General features: G+C 42.7%; 1 protein-coding gene across 8 annotated transcripts in view; it reads right to left on the bottom strand.

Moving 5' to 3' along the window:
* The window catches only part of NDRG3 (NDRG family member 3), a 61,216-nt gene extending 45,351 nt beyond the window's left edge, over positions 1-15,865 (bottom strand). For 6 of the 8 annotated variants that reach the window (XM_081149756.1, XM_081149760.1, XM_081149761.1 and 3 more), the window contains exon 1: positions 15,775-15,865. The gene's annotated coding sequence lies outside the window, so the exon portion shown is untranslated. The remainder of the gene's footprint in view (positions 1-15,774) is intronic. The other 2 variants (XM_081149759.1, XM_081149766.1) reach the window with 2 other exon arrangements.
* Positions 15,866-16,371: the final 506 nt, after the last annotated feature.

Genomic DNA, 16,371 nt, shown 5'->3' with positions numbered 1-16,371 from the left:
GGTCTAAAGCGACTGGCATTCACCTAGTGTTCCCATGCATTTTTCAAAGATTAAAAAAAGAAGTGATGATGTGATGTTTGGGCCAGGACAAACACTAAAAGGCACAAATTAAATGAGAAGGCTATCCCTATCAGCTGGGCCTAATGTAAACTTAAAGCAGAACAGGAAGCTGCTACAGTGTGAGCTAGAACTTGGCAACAAGACAATAGATGCTCACCTTCCACATTACAGGGGACCTAATGTATTCTTCTGGAGACTCAATTTTGCTTAGTTCTCCTTGTTCTGAGCCCTTGCCAGTGAACAGTTTTGTAACACCTATAAGAAAACTATGACCACATGGTGGAAAATTCCATCTCCAGATCTCCCAGCTACACAGGCTAGCTTCCTCCTGGGGATCTAAGGCCTGCAGTTCCTTCTGCACATGGCTGCCAGATCCATCCTGATACTAAGGGCTATTAATATTTTTTAAAAGCTAGTAGGGATTTTCTAAACTGCAGTAGATAACAAAATGTTCACACTCTTTCCTAGTTTATGAAGTAGAGGAAGGACTGAAAAGTAAAAGCCAGCAATCCTTGAACTAAAGAAGCCAGCCTGGTACCAAATGGCTAGAAAAGGGGAAAAGCATAAATCCTACACTGTGCCAGGAACTATAACCTAAGCACCTTATGTTTAATCCTCACAACAGTCCTCTCAGGTAGATACCTTCATTTCTTACTTTGAAGATAAGAAACTTAGGCTTAGAGAGAGGTTAAGTAACTTTTCCAATATCCCACATTTAAGTAACAGGGCAAGGATTTAAAAGCCTTTGCTTTTCCCACGATACCATAATGTCAATGCCAGGCTCCATCTACTGACTATAGAGCCCTGGGCAAGTTTCTTCCCTTCTACCCACAGGGGCATGTCCTTGAAGTAAAGGTAATAGAAACCCAGACAATCCTGTAACACTAATGAGTCTGATGCCTTAGAATGAAAATTTGAGTCATCACACCAGGAAAAGAAACCTCAATATCTCAGTAGTTAGCTGAGGACTAGGAGAACATGAGTAGGGAAAAGAGAAATAAAATTCCACCTATTGCTTGGTAACCAGTTTTAGAAACAAGGGTTATTTCTTGCTTTTTGTTAGAATAGTGAGCCTCAAACAATCACGGGGATATCGTGTTTAGGATATTAGACATAATCAGTTTTGAGTGATGACAGTCCAATAGGTGACCTCATCACATGAGGAGTGAGATCATTTGAACTGGAGACGAAGAATGGAAAGGCTTGATATTTAGCACCAACCAATCCCTAATAGAGATGAGGATGGGACAAAGAAAGACTACTAATCTAATTTTATCCTGTCTTCTTCTGAAAAAGATTTCAGATGGGATTTCAATAAGTCTCAACAGGCCAGACTAATCAGAAGGGGAATATAGTGGAGAAAGATAGGAGTTGAGAAGTTTAGTGCAGAAATCTAGCTGATGGGGGTGGGTGGGTGGGGACAGCAGGGCGGAGTCAGGAGTTAGGCAGTCAATGGAGGGGAAAAAAGGGTACACCTATAATACGTTCAACAGTAAAGATAAATTTAAAAAAAGAAAAAGAAAGAAATCTAGCTGAAAGATGACCAGAGCCTGACCCCGCTATTAGAATCACAGATATAAAGAAGAGAGATCTGGGGTATTAAAATAAGTAAAAATAGTGTGAGGTCAGAGAAGTCAGATTTTGCCAAGGTTTTGTAGGGGTTTAGAACACACCACCCCAAGATGTGCCTAAATAGTATGCAGATTATTATGAGCTAAGGGCAACCAAGACCCTGAGGGCTCAAAAAAACACTTCTGTCCAGCCCCCCACCCCCAACTATCTAGAAGAATTTAGGAGCCTGGCCCATATTAAGAGTTATCACCAGAAATGACTTTTTACATATCTATATGGTAGGACAAACTAATAATTGCTCAACATGTGCTCTCCCTGAAACTACTTTTTGAAGCCCGGAAGTGCATTAACTAATCCCTAGCTCAGAACGTCGTATATAAACTTCCCTCTCACATATGTGTCTGACTCTCTCAGGTATGTTGGGTTGCCATACATATGTATATAATTATATTTGGTTATTTTCTCTTGTTAATCTATCTCATGTTTATTTGATTATTATTAGGCCAGCTGAAAGAACTCTCAGAGTCAAGTTTCTTCCTCCCCCCCAGTTTCTAGTTAGGGGGATAAAAGAATGATGGTGCAATGAATGGAAGTGGGGAACTAAAAAGCAATAACAGAGAAAGTGGTGAAAAAAATCAGTTTTGAAAACAGCTGAAAACTGGACATCCAAGAAACCAGAGCACTGGGTGGACTGAGATTTAGTGAGGGAAATCTGTAGGTACTAAAGGGGAGCAGAGTTTGCTACCCCAAAATACGCCTCTTTGGGGTATTGATTATTTCAGGCTGGTTAATTTTAAGAAACAGCATACAAGAGAAAAGCTCTGAAAACCAAGTAGAAGGACATTGTAAAAGGACATTCACATTTATAAGGGAAATCTCCATCTGTATGGGTGTTTCCCTCACTACATCAGGCCTGCATTTACTATCAATGGTAAAGACCTGGACTGAAATCTATATAATAACCTTATTCTTGATTATTGTACTTTGCCTGGTAACTTCCCACAACTGACTCGCCATCCCCCAAACCTTCTGTCCTTAGCTGAAGGTGATATTTAAAGTAATGGCTTGACATTTTGGGGAGTTATTCAGTTTTCCCAGGTCTCTTCCATATATATAGGAGGTATACATTTTATTAAACTTTGCTTTTCTCCTGCTAACCTGTCTTGTGTCAATTTGATTATTAGTCCAGTCAGAAGGGTAGAAGGAAAATTGTATTTTCTCCCCCAGAGAACTCACCAAACCAGAGACCTGGAGGAGCTGTAGGCCTTATGCTCTTCTGAAAGACAACTCAGTGATGGAAAAGAGGAACCAGTAAGAAACAAAAAATCCTCAGAGATGCAAGGTAATGCAGAAATACAAAGTCAAAGAAATCAAGGGAGAAGAGAAGTTTACATGAAAGGGGCAAAAATCTATCAAGCACTCAAGAGGAAAGGAGGGGGAGGACTTATCTTTGACAGTGAAAGTCAATAGTATTAAAATTTAAGAAAAATGAGGTTCAGTTTCTCTGTGCTAGAAAAAGAAAAAGCCCATGACTATGGCCTTTTAGAAACAAAGAAATTGACATTTCTGAATTAAAATGTTTAAATGTAAGCAAAAATGTTCCTAGGATGGCCAGGAGAGGCACCAGTGTTCTTTGATATTCAGTACTTGAGAGGACCTTTACATTTAAAGACCATCAAGACTACTGAGTTTCAATTTTTGCACCAAAGCTCTGAAATAACAGAAAAACGTGTAGGGGCACTGGCTGAAGTGATGGTGAGACAGCTAGTGTTATAGCATAGTCAAAGCTAGGAAAATTCCAGGACAAGCAGAATGGGGAAACTGAGAGATTGTTAAACAGCGGTTTGCAACCACCTAGTAAATCCTATCTTCCTTAAACCAAGGACACTTGAGAGTAAATGGTTTGTGTTAGATGGGCTAGGTACAGAAACTAGGGTACAGTAATTCACCAGGGCAGGAAGTCCGGGATGCCCAGCAAGGAGGGGGGGACTGGGAAAACAAGAACTCTGTCCCCAGGGTAACCTATCCTCCCCCAGCATATCGCTGGTCCTGTGGTTCTAAAGATAACATCTAGGCCTCGGTTGTATTCCAGCTCCAGGCCCACACAAACAGCAAAACCAGAGAAGTGGCACCCTGGTTGCCTCAGGACCAAATACATTGAATAATGACCCCCTGCCATGGCACCAACCAATCAGTGGATACCACAACCCTGAAAGAGCACATCTGGAAAGCTGATGAATATTCTATTGAGACACTCCCCTGAGACCTCCCCTAAGATTTCCTGCCTGCAAGAAAGGGATAAATAAGCTCAGGACAAAGGACCTAGTGACAGCTCCCCACCCCCACCACGCCAATGCCATCTCCTCCTCCCTTCCGAGGGGACCCCACAAGATTTGCAACCAGGAGAGCAACAGGCATCAGCAGCTTGTCCCAGGCTTACCCCCTGAGCCTGTCTCCAATACTCCTCTCTCTCTCTCTGATTTCTCAGTGAGCCAGAGCAGCCCAGCCTAGGCTCAACTGTTACTTCATCTATGCTCTTCCTTGTTTTTCTATCCTAAGTATATTTTTGCTGCAGTCAATAAATTCTTGCTTGCTTTGCTGTACTTTGTCTCTTGATTGAAATCTTTCCCTCAAGAAGACAAGAACCAAGGTCTCCTCATTATCTCCCCGGTAACACTAGGGCTCTGTAGAACACGGTTTAAATAAAGTCCAACAACATATTTCTGAGTGCGACTATTGTCCACTCAGAAAAAATGGGTGCCCAGATTCTTCCAGTCATGGATAGAGCCCTTAAGCACATCAGATGTGGACTCTACACCCACGTGGGCCCCTACCTAGCTGAGTGGCACTGGGCAAAGCATTTTCCCTTTCTAGACCTCAGTTTCCCCATCTGTCAAGGGAAAAGGTTGGGCAGGAGGACCTTTTGGCCCCTGACACAGCTGACATTCTGTGACTCAGAAGCTCCCTGTAAATGTATTAGATTTTACATTCTCTCCTAGGGTAAGAGTTCCCTTGTCCCCCACCTCATTTGATTCTTACTACAATCCTAAGAGGTCACTCAATTATCAACCTGATTAGGTTCAAAGACTAGTTGAAGATCACTTGCAAATCAGTGGGAGGGTGCACTTGGCCTGACCCCAGGAACATGAGGGTCTCTGGCTTTATTTCACTCTGCACTGTGTCCATTTAGTCAGAGAAAGCTCACTGAGATTTCCAGTGCTTAAAAACACTGCTTTGTTACTTTAAAAAGACAATGAGGGACTATATATACTATTGGCTTTCTAAAGTACAAGCTGTCTTGTTTTGTAGCTTTCCCCCATGACCAAGGTAATTTATGTGGTCTTCATCACGCTTTTGTCAGGATGTACTTGATGCCATGTCACTCGTTTGTATTCTAGAGGCAAAGTCAATCACTTTTGGTTTTGGAAATACTGCAGACAGACAACTAAAACAGAATGAAGGCTGCAAACAAAGGAAGCATACTGAGGAGAATGAGCTGGACAGGTGCTGGACAGCTGGAGCTGGTGCTGAAACAGTTATGGCTAAAAAGCTGCAGTATGTGGCCGGGGACCAGCTGAGAAGGTAGACAGTGGTGCTCCTACAGCAAGCTGACACACATCCTCTCTTTTCACTTATAAACCAGTGGCTGAATGGGTAATTATTATAGGACTTCACAATTTACAAAGCAACTTTGCATCTAACATCTTACTGGATGATTATGTGAGGAAAAACACTGGGGCACTGGCATCTATTACAGAAATAGGGAAACTGAGGCTTAAAGATGTGAAATGGAGTGACCAAAACAATATAATAAATGCAACAGCTGGAACAGAAACCCAGTTTTCTCCTGATCCCAATGCTCACTCTATGCTCTGTATCATACTGTCTCCCAGGTTATCACAGATTAAAATACCTGGAGATAAAAAGGAGAGAAATTGAGCAGGCTGCCTCACTGCAGTGCACCTACTCCACACTGAGGACCTCTTTATCTCTGGTCCTAAATTACACTGAATGGTTAAGATCAGGCCACAGGCTCGAGGATTAAACCCTAATATGAAGTTAATAACAAGAAAGCTGAGATTTGGGACTGGAGTTTGCCTTCACCAACTAATTCAATTGAAGAGGGGAGATTAAGTCTATAAACAAATCACTACAGTTCCAAGCAGTAAAAAACACAAGCCTACGAATTTGACAAACTCTAAGGCAGTTTCTAAACCTTGGCACCACTGACATTTTGGACCATAGAATGTTTAGGAACATCTCTGGCCTCTACCCACTAAATGACAAGTAGTGCTCCCCTCCAACAATTGTGACAACCAAACACGTCTCCAAATATTACCAAATGTCCTCTGGGGGGAAGAGCTGCTCTGACTTGAGAACCACTGCCCTAAGGGTTATGGATGTTTAGGGCAAAAGTCGGTTAATGCAGTTGTAGATACAGAGATAAAGAGTCACAGAGGAGGTAACATGTGAACTGAACCTTGAAGAATAAAGTCCTGGCTGGGTGGCTCAGTTGGTTGGAGCGTTGTCACGTACACCAAGGAGTTTGCAGATTCGATTCCCCATCAGGACACATACTTAGGATGTGGGTTCCATCCCCAGTTGGGGCACATATGGGAGGTAACCTATTGATGTTTCTCTCTCACATCGATGTCTCTCTGTCTCTAACCCCCTTCCTCTCTAAAAATAAAAATTAAAAAAAAGTCAATAATAAACATTCTCTGGTAAGTATTAAAAAAAAGGATAGATAAAATTCTTGTAGGTGAGGATGACAGGACTAGGAAGGAATTCCAGAAAGGGAGGATAACTTAAACACAAGGAAATGAGAAAGCACAGGTCTGATGGAAAATGATCCAGTTTGGTAAGAGCAGAAGGTTCCTGTTGGAAATAGGAGAGAAGGCTAAAAATGCCATTGAAGTCAGGTCAGAGAAAGCTATCAACCAGTTAATATTTACAACATATATACACATAATGAGATAGCCAACAATACAAGATATCACACAGATGTTTAGTAGTATACAAGTCAAACCGGCAGCACTGCCATGTGTCCCACCTCCCCAAGAGGGCAGAATGTTGCTTAAGTATCAGGTATTATGCTACACCTACTGTTCATTGCATTTAGTCAGAGCTAAACAAAGCTTGGAACGAGTATAGAAGTGGAAGAAACAGCTAAGGACTGGCTGGAATGCTCAGGAGTTTCCCAAAGGAGGTAAGAATGATGGGCCTTGAATGTGTATGTTTTGGATAGCTATAAGGGAAGAGAGCGCATTCCAGGTAAGGACATCAGGGGTGGGGAAAAAAGAAATATACAAAATATGTCAAAAAGAACAATGTAGCTGGGAAAGAAGGAAAGGTTGGTCAGAACACAGAGCACATAAATGGGACTTTATGTGTGGAAAACCACTGAGGGTGCCTGAGCAGAGTGACACAATTGTTTAATACATGGTCATCTAATCTGGTAGTTCTTAGCTATACATTAGAAAGACCTGGGAGCTTTGAAGAATAGCAATACCCAGGCTCCAACTCTAAAGATCCAATTTAATTGGGCTAGGGTAGGGTACTGATACTGTTTTTACTTTAAAAAAAAAAAAAAGTGCCTTTATTGATTTCAGAGAGAGGAAGGGAGAGAGAGAGAGATAGAAACATCAATGATGAGAGTCACTGATAGGCTGCCTCCTGCACTCCCCCTACTGGAGATGGAAACCTGCGCACGTTACCCTGACAGGGATCAAACTGTGACCTCCTGGTTCAGAGGTAAACTCTCAACCACTGAACCACGCCAACTGGGCCACAAGTGATTCTTATACTCAGCTAGGACTGAGAACCACCAGTCTACAGCCATGCCCTTATCCTCAAATGAGAAAAGAGGCCTAGAAATTTAAGTGATTTGCCTAAAATTACACAGCCATTTAGGTGAGGGGCTAGGACTAGTGTCTGATGACTTCGCTTTCAAGTTTTGCCAGGGTTAAAGCCTGAATTAATCTAATCATAAAACTACTGTTTTAAGCATCCCCACAAGCATCTAGGATAATGGATGTTGGGTTTCATTGCTGCCTCCTGGGGGCCCTTAGGAAAGGGTCTCAGGAGACTCCCCAAAAAGCATAATAAACAAGCCAGACAACCCAGCTCCATGGAAGAAACAATGGCTTTTTAAAATACAACTCACTGAGCTTTTGTACTACAAAAGGGAAGTGTGGGTGCCTCTTCATCAGAAGAAATACTCTCAGACATTCTATTCCATAAGCAAAGGTGGGGAGAAAAGTGATCAAAGGTAGCATCTTATAGAACCTCATTTTAATAGGAAACACCCTTCTGGTCCACGGCCCTGGAAAAGGGCCATCCACACACCCTGTGTTTTTCTGAAAAGGGCAGCACCCTTTACAAAAGGCCCATCTTTCCACTCTGTCATTCCTGGATTTTGGCAGCAGGTGGTAAATAGGAATTTTGCAAAGACTGTCAAGCTGGAAATCTGAGCCGGTCCTATACTACATTCAATCTATTCATTCCAGGGTACTGGTACAAATAACTAGTAGAACAAAACAATGCTCATCTAGGGACCTTCTTGTTAACCCCAAACACCTATTAACCAGCTGAAGCTCTAACATAGGGGCCATACTAAAGAGATTCTAGAAGCAGAAGCACTACCCTCTGCCTTCCACTCTTGAAGGATGCAGCTCAAGACGCTAGAAAAGCAACTGCTATCAAGGCCCTGGTATGAGCTCTTGGGCTGGGCTCGGGGTTCCTGCCAGCTATAAGGCAGAATCCCTGAAAACAATTTGTTCTTTAACACAGCCTGAGTGGAGGTAAAGAACAAACCAGAGTCCTAAGATGCAGTACTTAATACTCATACCAGCCTAACTTATTGAGCAGTTACTATAATGCCAGATACCATGATAAGCACTTTATCCATTCATTATTTCATTTTATTTTCCAACACACTTGTAAAATAGGTACTGTAATTGTAATCCTATTTTATAGACGAAAAAACTGATACTTGGAGAGGTTCTGTAATATGCCAAAGGTCACACAGCTAGTGGATGGCAGAGTTAGAATCTGAACCTGAGCAGCCTGCATCTAGAGCTTAGAAAGGCCTCTATAAACAATTTTTCCCACTTGATGCCAACTAATCATTCATTCTCCTACTTACTGTCTCAGGTTTGGCTACTGCAATTTACCAGGATCTTACTGAGGAAAGAATTTTGAAACTGAAGAGCACCATATAACGTTTAGGTATTACTAATACAAAGTTGGGTATTATTAAACATTAGCATTATTATTTTAATTAATAGGTGAGAACTGTACCTATCTGGAGGTATTTGAAAAGCAACCCCGTGGACTGTCTAATCATCTAAAGTCACATTTTAATCAAAACCCTGGTTAAACCCATCTTTCAACACAAAGGTTTAAAAGATGCGACATCTTCAAGCAAACGGCATAGTACCAGAGTTAAAAGATTCAACATCTTTAAAATGGATAATAGGGCATGAACTGAGTGCTGCTACCTTGAAATGTGCACAGGTACACTTACCTTTTTTCCCATTCAGGAAAACATCATTGTGATCTGTACTGCAGGAACCAAATGTCATGCATCATCCATATATGCATAAAGTATATACAATATACCTAATTATGCATGATGGGGGGAGGGTAATATTATCTGTGAAATAATGTAAGCAGCTTTTCATTAAAAAAAAAAAAGCATTACTTTTACTTAACACCAGACACTAGGTCAAAAATTTCAAGGTTATTGTAGCACACTAATAAAGTTCAATAATTAATTCTTAGAGATGCTACCTAGTGTTGAAGTTATTCTACTCTATTTTATAGAGATAGAAACATCAATGATGAGAGAGTCATTGATCGGCTGCCTCCTACACGCCCCCTACTAGGAATCGAGCCCACAACCCGGGCATGTGCCCTGACCAGGAATCGAACCTCGATCTCCTGGATCCTAGGTCGATGCTCAACAGCTGAGCCACGCTGGGACGGGCTGAATTTGATTACCTTATGCCAATTTTTTTTTTTTTAGTTCTAATCATTAGTGATAACTTGGAAACAAATAAATTATCCAATGGCATTTGACCGTTCATTATTCCTTTTTTAAAAAATAACGCTTTTAAATGTACTGGGGTGACAATGGTTAATATTAACACAGAGGTTTCAGGTGTGAGTTTCTATGTTACAAGATCTATATATTGCTCTGTGTGCCCATCAACGTTCATTACTCCTACAGGTAAAAATTCAACTGGTTTAAAGAGAATGGTGGTACTAAGCTAGTTAATTAAATCAAATATTCATTACATTATTTCATCTGTATTTTAGGTTTTCTTTTACATTTTTTTTATATGCTTTCTGATATTACATATTTTTAAAGACTATGGAAATAATTTAAAGATTTGAGCTCTGGTAGATGTTTACTGGATTTTAAAATGTAATATTTTGATAATATCGTATTATAACTGTCACACAAACGCTTTTTTAATGTTTTAACATTGAGTATTGCAGTTGCTGCTTTGTACACAGTTTTCTGCAATAAAGGAAGTGGATTCATTAAAACTGGGGGGAAAAAAAAAAGATTCAACATCTTCAAAAACTGAAGCCCTGGTGGGTGTGGCTCAGTTGGTTGGGCCTCATACCAAGCACCAAAAGGTTGTTGGTTCAATTCCCAGTCAGGGAACAGAGGGTTTTGGACTCAATCCCCAATGTGAGGCATGCAGAAGGCAGCCAATCATGTTCTGCTCTCACACTGATGTTTCTCTTTCCCTTTCCCTCTTCTTTCCTCTCTCTCTCTAAAAATTAATAAAAATATTTTTTTAAAAAACAACTGAAGAATGGCAGGAGGGGTCCTTCCCCAGAGCTTTCTCAACTGCAGGGAGAATGAGGCAATAGCCTGATTCCTCTCTTCTCTAAGTATTATGGCTTCACATAACAGTTTTAGAGCTAAAATGTCATAATTTTAAAAAGCATTCCATTTTTATCGTAAGTTGAAAGTTCAGACTTAAAAATGTAGACGTGTTCTCAGAATAACTGTGTCTGTCTTGAAAGCAAATAGTATTCCTGAAAAAAATGATCATATAACAGTTACCAATTAAAGGAAAAGCTGGTATGTCTGCTAATCTTAGGTTAGTATTAGAAATGGGAAGCAACTTCATACTGTTTTTATGGGTGACATACAATTTTCCTTCCCAATTTATTATATTTATGTTTTTAGACTAACACTCTACAGGTTCCCTCAAAATAACAGCTATTGCAGTCAAACCTGAAACAGCATTATCTTTAAAAAAAAAAATAACTGAAAAATGTGTAATAAAAAAATCTTAATAAGTAACAAAATCAAGTGTGAAGAGAGGCTGTAGCAGAAAGTTTTATTTTATCAACTGAAAACCCCAAACTGTAGATAGACTATAGGCACTTTTAGGTAGTAAAGAGATTATAGTCTAATGACATAGCCAAAGCCTGTGGTAAGCCACCATTCTACTTGAGAAATTAATTTTCCTATATTAAATCTCTGAGGAAGATAAAACGAACAGCACCTCCACACAAAAAGTTAGGGAGAATGCCTAACTCCATATTACACATTCCTTAACAGCAACCAACTTTAAAAGCATGTCCTGTTTGATAATGTAAATAGTGTCTACATAGAATTCAACTTAGAATGCAACAAAGCCATATTTCCTCCAGTGTACACCCCATTCAGATATCAACAATGGATATTTATTTAGGACTAATAATGTCAAACTCTGTAAGGCATTGTGAGAAACATAATTTTGAGTCACTGTACCATCCCTCTCACTGAAGACATAATACAACCCATTTTTGTATGGTATTTAAACATCCTCCGTATATCTCAGTTAATTTCACATAATAAATATTTAATAACTAGATTGTAAGTAAAGAGTATAAAAAAATAGTATTAGCTCTGTGATTAAAGAAAAAACTTTCATTTACCAAAGAAAGCCCTGAAATCTAGCATGTACTCATATCAATCTGGGTTTAGGTTTTGTGTGCCATTTCCCAGCAGTCTCTTAAAAAAGGGCTGGTTGGGAGGGTTTAAAAAGGCCTTTCAGAATAATGACTTGACTCCCAGTTCTGCAGTAAATCCAAAATGCTATCAGTCTTTGGACCTGAAAGTCCTTGACACACCTCCTTTCTTTCAACATCCCTATTCAGACTTGTCAATTTTCCCTCCAGAATCTCCCATTTGCCCTTTTCTTTCTGTCCTCAATTCTTGTCTGGATTTGCTCATTCATTCATCATTTACCAAGTGCCTATTATCTGCCACAAACAGAGCTAGACCTTTATCCTTGTTCCTATGAAGCTCACATGATACTCAGTAGAGCTGTCATCGGCCCATCTCAATCACCAGACTACAAGCTTTACCAAAGGCTTTACATTTCCAGATCCCAGCAGCATCTGGCATATAGCAGACACTCTAAAAATGTTTGTTGGGTGACACTAGATTATTTTAGCAAGCTCTTTCTTAATCCATAAATGTTTTAGCACAGTATATATCTTCAAAAAGGACTCTCGCTTTTCTTTTTTTAAATACAAAAGCAGTATGTGCATAATGCAAAAATATAATAGTAAGGTATTAGGTAAAAAGTGAATTCTCAAACTGCCTAAAAATATCCCACTTCCAGAAGTGACTGCTACTACAGTTTAGAATGTATATTTCCAGAATTCTCCTATGCTGGTATATAACATGCACATGCGCACATGTACACACACACTTAATACTTTTTTGGAACAAGTTCTTTGATAGTTTCTGACACTAGCTTCTCAACCTTCTAATCCAGTGATTCTCCAAGTATTGTCCCTGAATTAGTAGCATCAGCATCATCAGGGAACTTGTTAGAAATACAATTTCTCGGGTGCCACGATTCTGAAGCGCACTAAAGGCTGAGAACCACTGCTCTCATCCAGTCAAGTCACCCTGGTCGTCAGTTTTTTTGTTGTTTTTTTTACTGTCCCTTAAACACATCAAGCATTGTTAGCTTCAAAATGCTTTCCTTGTCCTTTTGATTAAGTCTGACCCTACCAATCTGTCAAAGCCCAGAAAGTCCTAACTCCTCCCCAAAGTGTTCTCACTACCACAGCTAATCTCTCTCGCACCTCTCCCAACTCCTATGCCATACCTAGTCCCTCTACCACAGGATTTAACAATTAGGTCTTCACTGTCAGAGGATAGTTCTTACTATTAAAAAGGCTTTCAGAATAATGTCCTGATACTCAGTTCTGCAGTAAACCCAAAATGCTATAAATCTTTGGACCTGAGCGTCCTTGACACACCTATTACGATCTGCTGGGGAATATTTCCCCAACAGATCATAAACTCCTTGAAAACATGAATCATATTTTTGTTATCTCTTCCTCAACCCTGTTTGAAGCACATAAGTAGAATTTTAATAGAGTTGCTGGTTAATGTCTTTGAGGATGAATTCACTGAAATACTGATAAACCTTTAATGAATAAAAGTCTAGATTTCAAGTTGTAGCCCCAGAACTTGACCTTGGACAAGTTCACTCCTTAGCATGAAGGCTGTAAAAGTGAGTTTGGACTCAATGACTTGATGCCTCCTTTCAGCCTGAACAGCAGTATGATTTTATGAAATGTTCCATGTTGAACATCTTTCTTATTCCATTATACTTTCATGTTGCTTTGCTTGTAATGCTATTACAGCAAATTTTAGATGTGATTTGAGTTACAATCAGATATGGTGTTTCCCAGTTAGCTAGTAAGCTTGCTCAATGGGAATCATGTTTTATTAAATGGCGAATCTTCCACCATTCCCAGCACCATGTTTTCCACAAAACAGCTCCATATATTTGCAGAAAATTATTTGAAAAAACTCTTCTTTAAAAATATGTTTTTATTGACTTTAGAAGGAGAGGAAAAGGAAGAAACATTGATCAGCTACTGCCAGCCGGGCTGAAAAAACTCTTTAAAAAGTCTCATTTACGTAAAGAACCCATGCACAGATCTGCTGCCTTTCAAAGGGCCTTTTTGAATATTTATTATTATACATATTATGAAATGATTTATGGTAAAAATTGTGATTTCTCCGGCAGCACCAGGGGCAGTCAGCCACAAAAGGCAAAAAATGTAAAAATGAGTCTAACATGCATTTACGGACAGACTAAAAGACCACCGGCCTCAGGCTACCTTACTGTAACAAGCAAATAAGAACAGTTTTGTACACTTGCACCAGCTCCAGTGCTGGAGTTAATAAACAGGCTTCTTGATGCAGGACCCTGATCTGCAAATTTTCAGAAACAACAGGGTGGACTACAGACTTTTGAGTGGTGGATGTAAAAGGAGGGACATCCTTTTACTAAGGATTTTGCTAAGAAAAAAGGAAACAATGCTATCCCTTTCTTCTTTTTTTCTTTGTTTTTATTGTATCTATGAGGAGATGCTAGCTGAGCCTGTTGTGACAATCATTTCACAACACATGTAAGTCAAACCATCATGCTGCATGCCTTACATTTATACAGCGATATATGTTAATTATTTCTCAATAAAACTGGAAAAAATAACGCAAAGGGAAGGACAGCAAAGAGAAACTGGAGGGTAAGTAGGAAGTACAGGAAGGCAGCAAGAAAACGTCACTCCAAGTAATGAAAAGGAGTAGTGGAAACTGGGAAGCTTTACCAAAGGCCGACTATGAGCTAAGCACTTGGGGCTGCAAAGATGGCCCTGACCTGGAGGGGCTCACAGTCCTACTGTGTGCGTGCGTGCGTGTGTGCATGCGTGTGTGTGTGTGTGTGTGTGTAATTCTAATTGGGAAGATCAAGCAAGTAAGGCTGGACAGAGAAGGTGGGGAGTTAGTAAACTCTGAAGTGTGTTAAGAAGAATTTGCTAAGAAAAAAAAAAAAGAGTTTAGTTTGAGCTAGTTGTTTTGGGGAGGAAACATTCACATACTTTTACAGCTGTTACTTTGGGACTTTAAGTCACGGTAGCTCTTTCTATTCAGCACCACTCTGTCAACACTCTCTTTTTACTTTATTTTAAATCCTAAAATGGTCAAGTCCAATGTTGGAACAGAGCCAGAAAGTCCCAGAATGAGGTGAGCGCTCGCCAAATTTGCTCTGTCACCTCCCCACCCAGAGGGCCCAGCTAGCCCGGTCCTGCTGCCCCGCGGCCAGGAAAGGAAGGCCAGTTACAGCCTCGAGTCCAGGCTGGAGGGAAACCCGCGGCGGGCAGGCCCGCTCACCGGGCTCCGCGGGGCAGCCGCCGGGGGGGAGTCGCCCTGCCCCGAAGCCTACCTGTGACGGGAGGCAGGCTCCGCGGAAAAAACCGTGCGCGAAAAGAAAGGAGGGACACTCCGGGCTGGGAAACGCTGGGGTTACCCAGATAATCTTAGTTAAATGTTTAGCAAGACCCCGGGCCCTTAAGAACATCACTACCATGGTTATCACAGTAACACCCCAATCGTACTTCGGCGAGAAAACACTGCCTTTGCAGTCTTTTAGGGCGTTGAAGACGCGAATCCAGAGATAGATGCATTTCCAATTTTGTTTCTAAAGGTCCGAGATCAAATTCCAACTGTACTGGCCAGAGACCCTGAGGCAGGAGCCAGCCCACGCCCCTGGCAAGCGGCGTGACCTTGGGCTGGCACTCCGCCTCCCGCTGCCTCAGTTTCCTCGTCTGCCCAGGGGGGCGAAGCAGCGCCCCCGTCGCAGGGCCGTCGCGGGCCGCACAGGTGTAGAGAGAGCTCACGGCCCACGGCCAAGCCTCTTCGGCTCTGCGGCGGGCGGGAAGGCTGGGTGCCCGAAAACGAGGCCCGCCGAGCCCCGCCGGGCCCCGCCGCCGGACAGCAGGCGCGGAAAGGGGGTCGCGCCTGAGATGGGTCCCTGCGGCCGAGGCTGCGGGGCGCCCTGAGGCTCAGCCCCTGCTAGCTGCACGCTGTCGACCGCGGCTCAGCCGCAGGGCCCGCTGCCTGGGCTCCGCAAGCGGCCGAGGGAGGCTGGGCTGACCCGGGTCCCGCGAGCCGGGAGGGCGCCGGGCGCCGGGGGCGGGGGAAGCTAGCAGCGCAAACTCGGGGCCCCACCGCGCGACCGAGACGAGGCTGGGAAGGAAAAGGCAAGGGGAGCGACGCCCCCGCAGGCAGCGCCGCGCGTCCGGGCTGAGGCGTCCACTCACCTGAGGCGCGGGTACCCGCCGTCAGTGCAGCAGCGGCGGCGGCAGCGGCGGCGAGAGGGGCGGGGGAGGCTCTGCGGCCGCGCAGGCGCGCTGAGGGCCGCGGGGCCGTGCGGGCGTGTCGCTCCCGCCCGCCTCGGGAGCTACCAAGATGGTGGCTGAGCCGGAGCGGAGGTGCCATCTTAGGTATGGTTTTTCTGGCTGAGGCGTCTCCTCGGAGAACCTTAAGCTAGAGCTACCCGGAGGGAGGGGCGCTGGGCGCTGGGCGCTGGGCGCTGCGCCGGGCCGGCCTCGGGAAGCTCGGGAGCGCTCGCGGGGGCGCCCGGCACGCTCTGACCTGGGCCCCGGGCGGTTCCCCACGGCCGCGCGGCCCCCGGCCATGCTCACCGCGGGAAGCGGCCTCGTAAGCTACGGTGAATAAACAGTCATTTGAAGAGCTGGAATCCCAGGCTCAGTCCTCCGTCATTTCGCTGTTAGGACGGCCGGCTGCGCCGTCGCCTTTTTTGCGTGCTTGAGGAAGTGAATAATTCTTCATGATGATTACCTATGTGAAGCTTAATGACACATCAACTTAAATACTGCCAGAATGTACAGGACTAA

The sequence above is a fragment of the Miniopterus schreibersii genome (assembly GCF_964146895.1).
Source record: "Miniopterus schreibersii genome assembly, chromosome: 10".
NCBI classification, from domain to species: Eukaryota; Metazoa; Chordata; class Mammalia; order Chiroptera; family Miniopteridae; genus Miniopterus; species Miniopterus schreibersii.
The sequence above is the reverse complement of the archived record's forward strand: the minus strand, read 5'-3'. Positions and strand labels throughout refer to the sequence as shown.